The sequence below is a fragment of the Pagrus pagrus genome, assembly GCF_965226575.1.
Source record: "Pagrus pagrus genome assembly, contig: HAP1_SCAFFOLD_28, whole genome shotgun sequence".
NCBI classification, from domain to species: Eukaryota; Metazoa; Chordata; class Actinopteri; order Spariformes; family Sparidae; genus Pagrus; species Pagrus pagrus.
The window spans coordinates 186366-199052 of NW_028175435.1; the positions used below are offsets into that span (position 1 = coordinate 186366).

Genomic DNA, 12687 nt, shown 5'->3' on the forward strand with positions numbered 1-12687 from the left:
AGATCCAAATTCAACCAGTTCAGGATAGAAAACCTGTTTGAAAGACCTTTTTTCAGTGAAATGCAGCTTAGGCTACTGTACAGCGCAAAAACAGGCTCCTCTCGCTCTGAAACGTCTATTTTTGACTTAAGCCAGTTTTCACCCTTAATGAATTAAATTCCAGGTAAAAACTCCTTTGCCATGAAGAAGATCCAAATTCAACCAGTTCAGGCTAGAAAACCTGTTTGAAAGACCTTTTTTCAGTGAAATGCAGCTTAGTGCAAAAACAGGCTCCTCTCGCTCTGAAACGCTCATTTTTGACATAAGCCACTTTTCAGTCTTAATGAATTAAATTCCAGGTAAAAACTCCTTTGCCATGAAGAAGATCCAAATTCAACCAGTTCAGGCTAGAAAACCTGTTTGAAAGACCTTTTTTCAGTGAAATGCAGCTTAGGCTACTGTACAGTGCAGAAACAGGCTCCTCTCGCTCTGAAATGCTCATTTTTGACATAAGCCAGTTTTCACCCTTAATGAATTAAATTCCAGGTAAAAACTCCTTTGCCATGAAGAAGATCCAAATTCAACCAGTTCAGGCTAGAAAACTTGTTTGAAAGACCTTTTTTCAGTGAAATGCAGCTTAGGCTACTGTACAGTGCAGAAACAGGCTCCTCTCGCTCTGAAATGCTCATTTTTGACATAAGCCAGTTTTCACCCTTAATGAATTAAATTCCAGGTAAAAACTCCTTTGCCATGAAGATGATCCAAATTCAACCAGTTCAGGCTAGAAAACCTGTTTGAAAGACCTTTTTTAAGTGAAATGCAGTTTAGTGCAAAAACAGGCTCCTCTCGCTCTGAAACGCTCATTTTTCACATAAGCCACTTTTCAGCCTTAGGCGACTGTACAGTGCAAAAACAGGCTCCTATCGCTCTGAAACGCTCATTTTTCACATAAGCCACTTTTCAGCGCAAAAACAGGCTCCTCTCGCTCTGAAACGCTCATTTTTGACATAAGCCACTTTTCAGTCTTAATGAATTAAATTCCAGGTAAAAACTCCTTTGCCATGAAGAAGATCCAAATTCAACCAGTTCAGGCTAGAAAACCTGTTTGAAAGACCTTTTTTCAGTGAAATGCAGCTTAGGCTACTGTACAGTGCAGAAACAGGCTCCTCTCGCTCTGAAATGCTAATTTTTGACATAAGCCAGTTTTCACCCTTAATGAATTAAATTCCAGGTAAAAACTCCTTTGCCATGAAGAAGATCCAAATTCAACCAGTTCAGGCTAGAAAACTTGTTTGAAAGACCTTTTTTCAGTGAAATGCAGCTTAGGCTACTGTACAGTGCAGAAACAGGCTCCTCTCGCTCTGAAATGCTCATTTTTGACATAAGCCAGTTTTCACCCTTAATGAATTAAATTCCAGGTAAAAACTCCTTTGCCATGAAGAAGATCCAAATTCAACCAGTTCAGGCTAGAAAACCTGTTTGAAAGACCTTTTTTAAGTGAAATGCAGTTTAGTGCAAAAACAGGCTCCTCTCGCTCTGAAACGCTCATTTTTCACATAAGCCACTTTTCAGCCTTAGGCGACTGTACAGTGCAAAAACAGGCTCCTCTCGCTCTGAAACGCTCATTTTTCACATAAGCCACTTTTCAGCCTTAATGAATGAAATTCCAGGTAAAAACTCCTTTGCCATGAAGAAGATCCAAATTCAACCAGTTCAGGCTAGAAAACCTGTTTGAAAGACCGTTTTTCAGTGAAATGCAGCTTAGTGCAAAAACAGGCTCCTCTCGCTCTGAAACGCTCATTTTTGACATAAGCCACTTTTCAGTCTTAATGAATTTAATTCCAGGTAAAAACTCCTTTGCCATGAAGAAGATCCAAATTCAACCAGTTCAGGCTAGAAAACTTGTTTGAAAGACCTTTTTTCAGTGAAATGCAGCTTAGGCTACTGTACAGTGCAGAAACAGGCTCCTCTCGCTCTGAAATGCTCATTTTTGACATAAGTCAGTTTTCACCCTTAATCTATTAAATTCCAGGTAAAAACTCCTTTGCCATGAAGAAGATCCAAATTCAACCTGTTCAGGCTAGAAAACTTCTTTGAAAGACCTTTTTTCAGTGAAATGCAGCTTAGACAAAAATAGGCTCCTCTCGCTCTGAAAGGCTCATTTTTGACATAAGCCAGTTTTCACCCTTAATGAATTAAATTCCAGGTAAAAACACGTTTGCCATGAAGAAGATCCAAATTCAACCAGTTCAGGATAGAAAACTTGTTTGAAAGACCTTTTTTCAGTGAAATGCAGCTTAGGCTACTGTACAGTGCAGAAACAGGCTCCTCTCGCTCTGAAATGCTCATTTTTGACATAAGCCAGTTTTCACCCTTAATGAATTAAATTCCAGGTAAAAACTTGTTTGCTATGAAGACAAGGGCGCAATTTCCACTGGGGACAGGGGGGACATGTCCGCCCCACTTTTCAAAATCATGTTTTTGTCCCCCCCACTTTTTACACTTTGAAAACTAACAGTAGGCACAGGCTGTAATTGCAAAACAACAAGAAACCCTGCGTAAACTGACCGCTCGGAAGCCCCCCTCACACTACGTGCTCAATCAAAGACACAGACAGGACGCGGCACAGCAGCAAAAAGATGAAAAGGAGCCGACAGCTCAACTTAAAGTCCTTATTTGGAACGGGACTAAAAAGGAAGAAAGAAAATGTGGGTTGATTAGTCATTACTGGTATTTCTAACTTTACTCTATACACTATTGTAGCTAACGTTAGCTAACTAATATGTTAAACCAGGCGCTTAGCCATCTCTGTTTAAAACGTGTATGCAGCGCACTGATCACACAAGGAAGAGAGGAGGTGAAAAGAGACAACAACACCGTTACCTGTTGTATACTGGCCTCAGGCTGTACGATCGCTAAAACGCTGACGACCAGTGAGTAACGAGTTTGAAAGTAGCCTCTAACTTAATCAATCAATCAATCAATCACATTTTATTTGTATAGCACTTTACAATAGCCAGACGGTACCCAAAGTGCTTTACATCAAAAAAATAAAATAATACATAAAAGCAATACATAAAAAACACAGGAAAGTGCTACAGTGCTGCAAGAAAACACAAGAAAGTACTACTAGTGCTGCAGGGTGTTAAAGGCCCTCCAAAAGTGCATTAAGTAAAAAACAGGCAAAATAAGTACACCTAAGAGCAGGACTACCCTAGTCAGAGTTAAATGCCAATCTAAAAAAGTGTGTCTTCAGCTTCGATTTAAAAAGGCTGAGGTCAGTAGTGGTGCGAATGTCAGGGGGCAGTCTGTTCCACAGCCTGGGAGCTGTGACAGCAAAAGAACGATCGCCCCACTGTTTAAGTCTTGACCTTGGTACCTCTAACAGGAGCTGGCCGGAAGAACGGAGGGCCCTGCCATGATCGCGGACAGTTAAAATCTCTGACAGGTAGGAGGGAGCCAGGCCATTAATGGAGTAAAAAACAAACAATAAAAGTTTAAAATCAATTCTAAAACGAACTGGAAGCCAGTGGAGTGACGACAGCACAGGGGTAATGTGTTCACACCTGGACGTGCCTGTTAAAAATCGGGCAGCAGCGTTCTGAACAAGTTGGAGACGCGAGATTAAAGACTGGCTTCATGAACGCAGCTCAAACCAACCCGGTGCCTCAGCAGGATGACCAAGCCTTGATAAATACACCGGATCCGCGCATCCTCATGCATTTCAGCCGGGTCGCTACCGGAGCTAAATTAAAAAAATAAATAAAAATAAAAATAAAAGCGCTCCTTGCGGTGGAGCTGAGAACAGCGGAGTTTCCTCTACTACAGCTGAACAGCTGACATGTGGTCAAGACGTACAGACCTGTCACAGTCTCACGGTGCATTTCATAATTATAAACTTCAACCTCAGAGCTCTCTGTCCTCAGACTGTCCTCACCTGTCCTGAACATCACACAGGGACAACATGGAGCCATGGAGCTGCTTGTGTGATTGGTTACTGAGTTGAGTTGATTTGTGTCTGACTGTCAGTCTGTGACCAACACTGTCTATGGTGCTGAAAGCTCAAGCAGGTTGATGTCTGGCTGAGTCAGTAGCTACCATGTCTTTGGTACAACACAAACATTAAATGGACACAGACAGTCTACAATTAACATGGTAGCTACATGGCTTAGACATGGTAGCCACTGACTCAGACAGTGACCTGTGTGTGTGTGTGTGTCAGAGGGGGTGATCTGTGGCATTGTCTTCTGCAGAAATATTTAGTGTGACTAGCATGTTTAAATAATGGAATAAATGCAATGTTTAAATAACTATCACAAGGGCCCATCGAGAATGCTCCTCCCTCTCTGTGCTGAGACCCACGCTCCGCCACTGGCAGTATGGCTAATGACAAAATAGTAGGCTAGGGTTAAATAGAAATGGCATGATTTAAGCTCTACGCAGGCAGAAATCGAGCGCACTGTGGTGTAGTGAAGAATGAAAACCAACTTGTAAGCTCAAGGGACTTTACTCAACATCTTCAGCAGGAAGTACAGCTTCATAACAACAGCTCCTTCTTCTTCTCTTCACCTACATACATAGTCCTGTCTTATTCAGTGGTGCCATCTAGTGACACTCCAACGTAACAGCGTTACAGAACACAACACGCGCTATGCGTACACAAATTTGCCGTTCCTACTTGTGTCCCCCCCACTTCTGAAACTAAAGTTTCGCCCATGGTTAAGTATATTTCTCCAGGAAAGTTTCTTCTGCCTCTCAAGTTTATAATTACAGTTTATAATTCAAGAGAAGGTCCGAACAGTCTGATGACATTATTTTGCATATGAATTAGCCATGTGCTTCTGTTCCTTCGCAGACCATGTCAATAACACCCGAAGACATAGTGTAGTCGGATTCTCTGAGCACCGCAGACAGTTCAGTCCTTTTGAATTCTCATTCACATCTTTCTTTGACCTCATGACGCTTTCCAACAAGGTCAAGGTGTGGTTTGGTAAACACTAGGAGGTCATTTTTGACTATGCGCGTTCCTCCCAAAACGGCGCTGACGTCCCCTGCAGAGTTTAATCTTGACATTTTCAATACGTCTTTGTATAAAATCACAATCGAGTAAGTCGACATTAAAAAAAAAAGCGTTGAGCATGGAAATGTAATTTGTTACATACTGGTTGAAATAAAATCCATGGTGACTACAGCTGTGGCTAGTGGTTGTGGCTAACCTTGCATGCCACCATATGCACAAAGGATTGTGCCATGAGAACAGCTCATGGCAGTCTATCACAGATGTTAATCATTAAAATCTGAATCACTTTCACTGTTTGTTTCAATCTCGTAATTTATGTATTTTGTAACTTTACAATCGACCTAATACGGCTTGGCTTTATTCGCGGACTTCATGCTACGAGGATACAATAGACGATAGTAATTAAGGTTTCAAACATTTAGTAAATGGGGTAATTTGAATGTCGACAAGATAACATGCAAAAATTAATTAAAAAAAAATAGTATCGCAAACATACCTCCAGTCCTCAGTCAACTTCTCTGCACGATCCGCTTCTCCGATTGCATTCACAGGCAGTGGGAAACTTCACTACTGTTATGGCCTCAAATTGAAAGGAAACTTTTATCAAATGTTTCAATGCAAAAATACTACAGATTGAGGTAATTACTCCCATATTAAATAATTACTTCAAATATAGTTTTAAGCAGAGTGAATACTACGAAAACTGCCTATTAAAAATGAAATAATCTTAATATTCTCAGTCATGCAAGCCATGGGATGGTTTTGATTAGTAAAAATGAGTTAAAATATTTTTTTATCTTCAAATAATTTCAAATCATAAAGGGATTAAGAAGTTAAACATGTATTAATAATCATTATTTATTCAGTTCCAGGAAATCAGTAATTCCTGCCTGCCTTGAACGCAGCAGTGTTTTTGGAGGGAGTTTGGAGGTGCAGGTGCATTGAAAGCTCCCCTCCCCCACCCTGACTTGCACCTGACCTGACTGTGAACTTTCAGAGGAGCATGTAGTATGGCACTTATTCAATCTGAGATACAGAGCAGCACAAGTCTGAACTTTTTAAATGCTGTTTATCTTTAATAGGGATTTTCACATATTTTATACCAGATATGTATATTTAAATTACTATTGAAAATAAAATAAAAAATACAATTAGAATTTTTCTTTTCTATTAAATTTTGTAACTTGTAAGAAATGACTTATAATGGAAGGCTGAATATTGAGACAATATTTAGGAAAGACTGATATTTTAGCTCTGGCAGCTCATTGTAGTGACACTGAAGGTCAGTTTCTAAGCCTGTTGAGTGGCATCCTATGGTGGCATCCCCTCCCCCACCCTGAGTCCTCTCTTAACAGCCTTAGCTTTGAAGTCTGTCTTCTCCCTCTCACTAGAGAGATTTCTGATGCTGCTCGGGAAATTGCCTCCATACAGAATTGGGGGAGCATACGTCAGTCCGACCACCCAAAAGTCCGACTACCCATTAATCCGAGTTACTTTACAGTGTTAGGGTTAGGCTAAGGCAAATGTAATCAAATAATGCCCTATTTGCATATTTAAATATATATTCATGGAAACCTCCAATACAAAGGATGTTCTTATTCATGTCAGTGATCAACCTGTGAAGTTTCATGGATATATCTCTTAGTTTAAATTTTTGCCCTATTCACCTCAATTATACTGGGGCTAATATTGTGGTGGCCATATTGGATTTCCAGCAAAAAATTAACTTGCTTGTCCATATAGGTTGTAATCCTACTGGGTCATAGATATTTTTCTGGTGGCCAACCTTTTATAACATTGCAAATGCAGCACCCCGGGTGGATCATCTTATTTGTCCTCCAACATGTCAATCATTCTGAGGAAATGCTCACGTCACGCTGTCATGCATGCTCTTTCCTGGCTCGTTTCCACTAGCTGCACGTGCACTTTGATTATTTATGTGTCCCATGAAATGTCTGCGAGGACTTTTACCCCAGTTGGTGTGACAGTGGAGCATTACCGGCAGCCCGGTGGATGGTGCAGCGGGGGCTCCACCGGCCGGGACCGCACAGTAAAGCCGGGGGCATGGAGGGGGTGAAAGGGGAGGCTATACAGTAGGATATACAGTAACATGTTTTAATAAAAGTATTTTAAACATGCACAGAACAGTAACACTCTTGCATAAAAGGTATGCCCCAGTGGTCAGCATAATCCGACTCGAAGCAGACTGGTGCATTTGTGTGCAGATTAAGAGGAATAAAAGAGTTTGTCATCCTGAATGTGTACAGAGTGTTTTGAATAGGAAAGCTAAGTAGCTTTAGAAAGCTCTAATCATTATGGGACAAAAATATTTTTGTATGACACTTATAAGTGAGCAACATAAAAATCTGGCTAAATCCCTTCAATCCTGTTTTTTCACCTTTAATACCCCCTGTCTCTTTGGCTGCCATGCAGCCCCCTTTCACCTTAGAGACCCCAAAATTTGCATGGAGGTTGTCTTGGGGCCCCTACACAAGAATACGAAAGCAAAATATAAGTCATTTAGAAAAAAGGTCCTTTTCAAAAACCCAAGGGTGTTACACCCTCTGACATACTGACAAATTTATAGCATTTTTTTTATAGAGGTCGTGGAAGTCTGAGCTTTTGATATGTTGTTCTGTAGCCCCAGATGAGTAGATAAGCATTGGTTTGGCTTTGATTAAACATCTACTTTTTGGTAGGCGGGCCTTCAAACTTTCACATTTTTAAACCAAATGAGGCTCACCATTCCAACAAACTGAATGACTTGAAACTTGTTATCTATTCCAAAAGCTCACAACTGCTGGCCACTAGGAAAACGAAGAACGCTCCAATTATGGGACCAAAATGTTCTTGTATTACAATTTTAGCTGAGCAACATACTCAAATCGTATTCATTTAGAATAAAGTTTTGATATTTTTGTTAAACAGTTTTACATGTCTTTTTTGGCCTTAAATGGCCCCCTTTGACCCTAGAGACCCTAAATTTTGCACGGTGGTTGACCCCCCAATACAAGTGTGCCTAAGGATTTTTCATATTGCAGGTTATACTGGTTTACAAAATAAATGTAATGTGTGAAAAATACCATTTGAAAAGTTGAGTGAGGATTTGAAATGTTTTTTCAAGACACAAGAGCACAAATTTAACCGAAAAAGTGAGCACAGCGCCTAAAAACTCTCTCTGTCTCTCTCTTTTTTTTTTTCCAACATCGCGTCATATTACGTCACAAGAGGGAGTTGTATGCTAGCAGCTGCCATAGCTTAGTGTGGGAGCAGATGGCTATTTGTCAGAGCGGTCGTCTTATCGTGAGTCAGTGTGTTTACAGCAGGTTTGGATTGCGTTATCATGGACATGGTAAATTATTCAGTTTGTGGTGGTTTCACAAACTCCAGCCTGTCACGACATCGAGTCCACCGGTCCACCAGAAAAAAAACGGTGCTATCTTCCGTGCCTGGGTGCGTGTTGTGCAGCTGAAGAGACGGGGCTTGACCTCTGCGTCAGCTACGAAAAACTCGGTTGTGTGTCGCTCAGTTTAAACCAGAGGGTTATCACTCCAGCGATCTGATGGAGTTCAACTGGGATTCCGAAGCAAGAACTGTGCGACCCCCCGCCCCCCTCTCCCCTCCAACCCCCGGTGCGGTGCGGTGCCTTCGGTGCCGACAGCCTCATCCGGACCGCTGTCTGTCAGCAGCTGCTGGTGCTGCCGCCCCGGCAGGAGACAGTAACGGATCAGACAGAGACTCAGCTGAACGTGAACAGCCACTTGTAAGTCTTGTTTTATAACATTTGCGTGAGCTAGAGTGGGTGACATCATCGCTAGAGTGGAGAGCAGCTGCAAAAACTTGAGAAAAAACTCTCTTCATCTTGATTTGGGTCCCACAGCTTTTACTTCACATAGACAATATATACATAGAAATGTAGGAAATCTTGTTGGCTTTCAGGTGATGTTCTTATTTCAGATGTAGGACTTAAACTTTTGGCTGTAGAAGCCCTCGAGCGACAAGCACTCCAGCAACTCCCCCATAAGCTGCAGTGTTAACTTTGAGCCTAAATTTCTGGAGTGGAGCAGACGGTACCGGTTTTGTCTCTCGCTCTGGCTCCCTCATTTTTCACTTTACAGAAATAAAAAAGACATCACATGGTTCAGCAATGTCTCCTGTTACTCACTGTATACATATTTTGGCCATAACCATTACACTTTTTTCTAAACCTGCAGGAGTTTGGGAGGTGTTTTCCCATTCATTCTTATGGGGACATTTTCAACTTTGGTTCTGCTATTGCTCCAGCATATGCAGCTACAGAAACTGTTTGGCTGTCAAACTGTTCAGCTTTTTAAGCTCTTTCAGCCTATTACTTTTCAGCTTTTCAGCCTTTTCATCCTTTTCAAATATTCAGCTTCATGTTCAGCTAGAGAAACCATCCAATTATCAAAATGTTCAGCTTTTTAAGCTCTTTGAACCTATTACTTTTCCGCCTTTGACTTTTCAGCTTTTGAAAAAAGACAGCTTTTTCTGCAAATTCTTGACCATTCATTCTCATAGTTGTATGCATTTTTTATGCATTAGGCAAGTGTTTTCCAGCACATTCAGCAGATTTCCGAAATCACTTCAGCCGTCAGCATTCACGCTGTATTTTCGCAGGAAATACAATTTTTCGAGTTATATATGCTATCTATATGCATACAGGCGGTACAACTCCAACACTATCTGACCTCCATTTTTAACACACTTGAACACATTCTGTGACAGAGCTGTTGTATGGGATTGCAGGTTGGACAAGGGTATATGTAGTAAACCAACCATTGAATGTATTAAGTTACATATTTGTATAAAGATTGACCTCTTATTATCCTAGCTTTCCAGGCACAGCCCAAGATGTGTCATGGTGCAAATTAATAGGTAATTTTCTTTTTTCAGGGCTACTGACAAGTTCATTGTGTGCCAAAGCCAGCTTATGTCTCTATTTACTAACTGCTCAGCCTGTTGTGGAGAAACTGAAGTAAGTAACTCCAACGGAAAGAAACATTGAGACGCAGGAGGGAACTTGTGCAAAAATAAAGCAGGTAAGGGTCTTCTTGTGATTTCTGATGAAAAAGTATCATAACTTGTATTTCAGTTTGTATATCTTGTGTTATTTATGTACTGTAATCTTCTGCCTTTCACATATGTCTTTCATGTCTGTCAGCATTTTTGGCTCCTCATGGATTCTCTGAGAGTGCGAGAGTGCAGCACTGTCCTGTCCTCGTCTGCTGCGGCTCCCCTTTCCAGATCCCTCCAGAAGATCAACAAGGAGGAAGCTGTTGGCATATTCACTGCCAGCATTCATGATTTGATACAGGACATTGATAACTCTGAGGCTTTTCATACTCATAACACTGTTTTTTTTTTTTTTAAATGGGTCAGATGGTATATTTCTTTTGATTATTAATGAATAATAACCGTTTTTTACAATCTGGACCTTATTTCTAGCATAAAATACGATCATTTACTCACCCAGATAACTTTGGTGTCATTACAAGTCGTTCCAACGAAATTAGATCCAGCTGAGAGCCGCGTATATCTGTATAATGCAAGTACACAGGGCAGTGCAATGTAGCCTCTAAATAACACATTATCTGCCGCAAAATTCGTTAATTTCACCAATATTTTGTTATGATACGCTACTGCTATTCCCCTCTGAGTCCGGGGTTAGCTGTTGGTCTGTAGGTTGACCTACTTACCTCTGATCTGGATGATGTCATCTCCGACTGCGGCGCGCCTTGTTGCTATCGCTAATGCTACGGTTCGTTTCTGCGTGTGTCCGACTTGTCTGAACAAAATGAGCAGCTGGACGAAGTTCAGCTTCCTCTCCGCAACCTAGACTTACTAAAGCTCTGGCTAGTTGCACTAAAAATGGACCCGAATGCCGAAGCGGAATGATTATTATCAGAATGAGCCGGGCAGCGGTCGGAGATGATATCGTCCAGGTCAGAGGTCAGTAGGTCAACCTACAGACCCCGGGTGTTGATAACCGCTAACCCCCGGACTCAGAGGGGAATAGCACTAGCGTATCATAACAAAATATTGGTGAATGAAAGAGTTTCGCGGCAATTTTTTATTACTTACTAGTATTACTGTTTTTTTTAAAGAGAGTAATTATTGATAATGGCATTGACATACTGTCATCATATTCTCACACTTTTGATCTGTCTCCCTTCAGGGACCAAAGCTCCTCTCAACAGCAGCAGCAAGAAGCACCAGGTACCACAAGATCAAGGAGAGCCTTATGAACAAGAGTAGCAGAGGCTGTCAAAAGAGGTATCTGCATTCACTACTGACCAATGATGTAGGCATACTCAAGTGTTGGAACCAAGTGATAAAGTCACAATCTCTTTTTCAGTAATTCAGTAATGGATGGTAGTCATTTGTTTTACTCACCCATTACTTGTCCATTATACTCACACAAGGATACAGTAATAAGTCTGCATGAATAATAAAATGCATACTTTGGAACTGTGAGACAGTAGATACAGTAGATCATGGCCACATTCATGCCAACACCAGTAGAATTTTTTTTTTTACAATTGTGTGTTACTGACTATACATTTTTATCATTTTAACAGATCTGTGAAACAATCCTGGGCCATGCCAAAGACAGGTTCTCCTTCACCAGCTACCTTGTGAGTGCCGTGCTGCTAGAGGCAGAGCTGTTTGACCGGCATCTGAAAACATTCCCTGAAGAGGCTCTGAATACCACCATGAGGGCATACCCCATGCTACACAAGGAGAGGCTCAGGACTGAGCTTTCTCTCATCTATGAAAGTCCAGACTTCAGGGGCTCCTGCAGTGCACTGGCTCTGTACCAGGTTCTACAGAGCTACAACCTCCAGGAAACCTTCTCTGAGACTGTGGCGCTGTTGAACATCCTCATAATCACTCCAATGACAACAGCTGAAGCTGAGAGGTGTTTCTCCACCTTAAAGAGGTTCAAGACATTCCTGAGAAATACAATGGGACAGGAACGTCTGAATGCATTGGGCCTGCTTTCCATGGAGAGGGAACTTGTCAGGAACATGCCTGATTTCAATGAGAGGGTGATTGATCGCTTTGCTTGCTTGAAAGAGAGGCGAGCTAAATTCCAATACAAGTGATGAGTGAGTGTGTTCTTAAATGGTGAGTTGTGTTATGTTGTACTCTCCAAATGTTGAATTGTAAATAGTTGTATTGATTGCATATTGCCAGCCAAATATAAACTGAATATGTTCTGGAAAATTTTGATTAATTACAGTTTTGATGATAGTGTAATTTGATTTGATTATCGCTATGGCATCCATGATGGCTATAAATTGTAGACTGTGCTAAATGTGATTTCATGGGCAAACTATTAGATGACAATGTATCTGTTAATGTGTGTTTTATTGTGGAACCAAATTTATTGTATTTGAGACATTTAAATAGCCTAGCTATACAAAAAATACTGAATAGTATGAATATTTTATGTCTGGTGTTGCCATCTAGTGGTTGAACAGGAACACCAAATTAATCAATGAAATGTGACACTGTAAAGCTGGCTATCTGACTTTTATTTATTATTATTTTACCCATTGAATGGGTCACCTTAGCCATCATTGCAACTTTTGCCTAGTGGTGGTGAAACCGAAGCTTTCTGAAGCACTGAACCACTTTGACAAAGTTGCCTGGAAAATGATGCA

The 12687-nt window shown here is 41.0% G+C and overlaps 1 long non-coding RNA gene across 2 annotated transcripts; it reads left to right on the forward strand.

Annotated features, from left to right (window-relative positions):
* The first annotated feature begins 7383 nt into the window (after positions 1–7383).
* On the forward strand, positions 7384–11785 carry LOC311253649. Of its 2 annotated transcripts, XR_014621764.1 has the most exons (4): positions 7384–8762; positions 9914–10059; positions 10182–11293; positions 11599–11785. It is a non-coding gene; the product is annotated as an uncharacterized lncRNA (long non-coding RNA). The 2 variants fall into 2 exon arrangements; XR_014621763.1 differs by having other exon boundaries at positions 9914–11293.
* Positions 11786–12687: the final 902 nt, after the last annotated feature.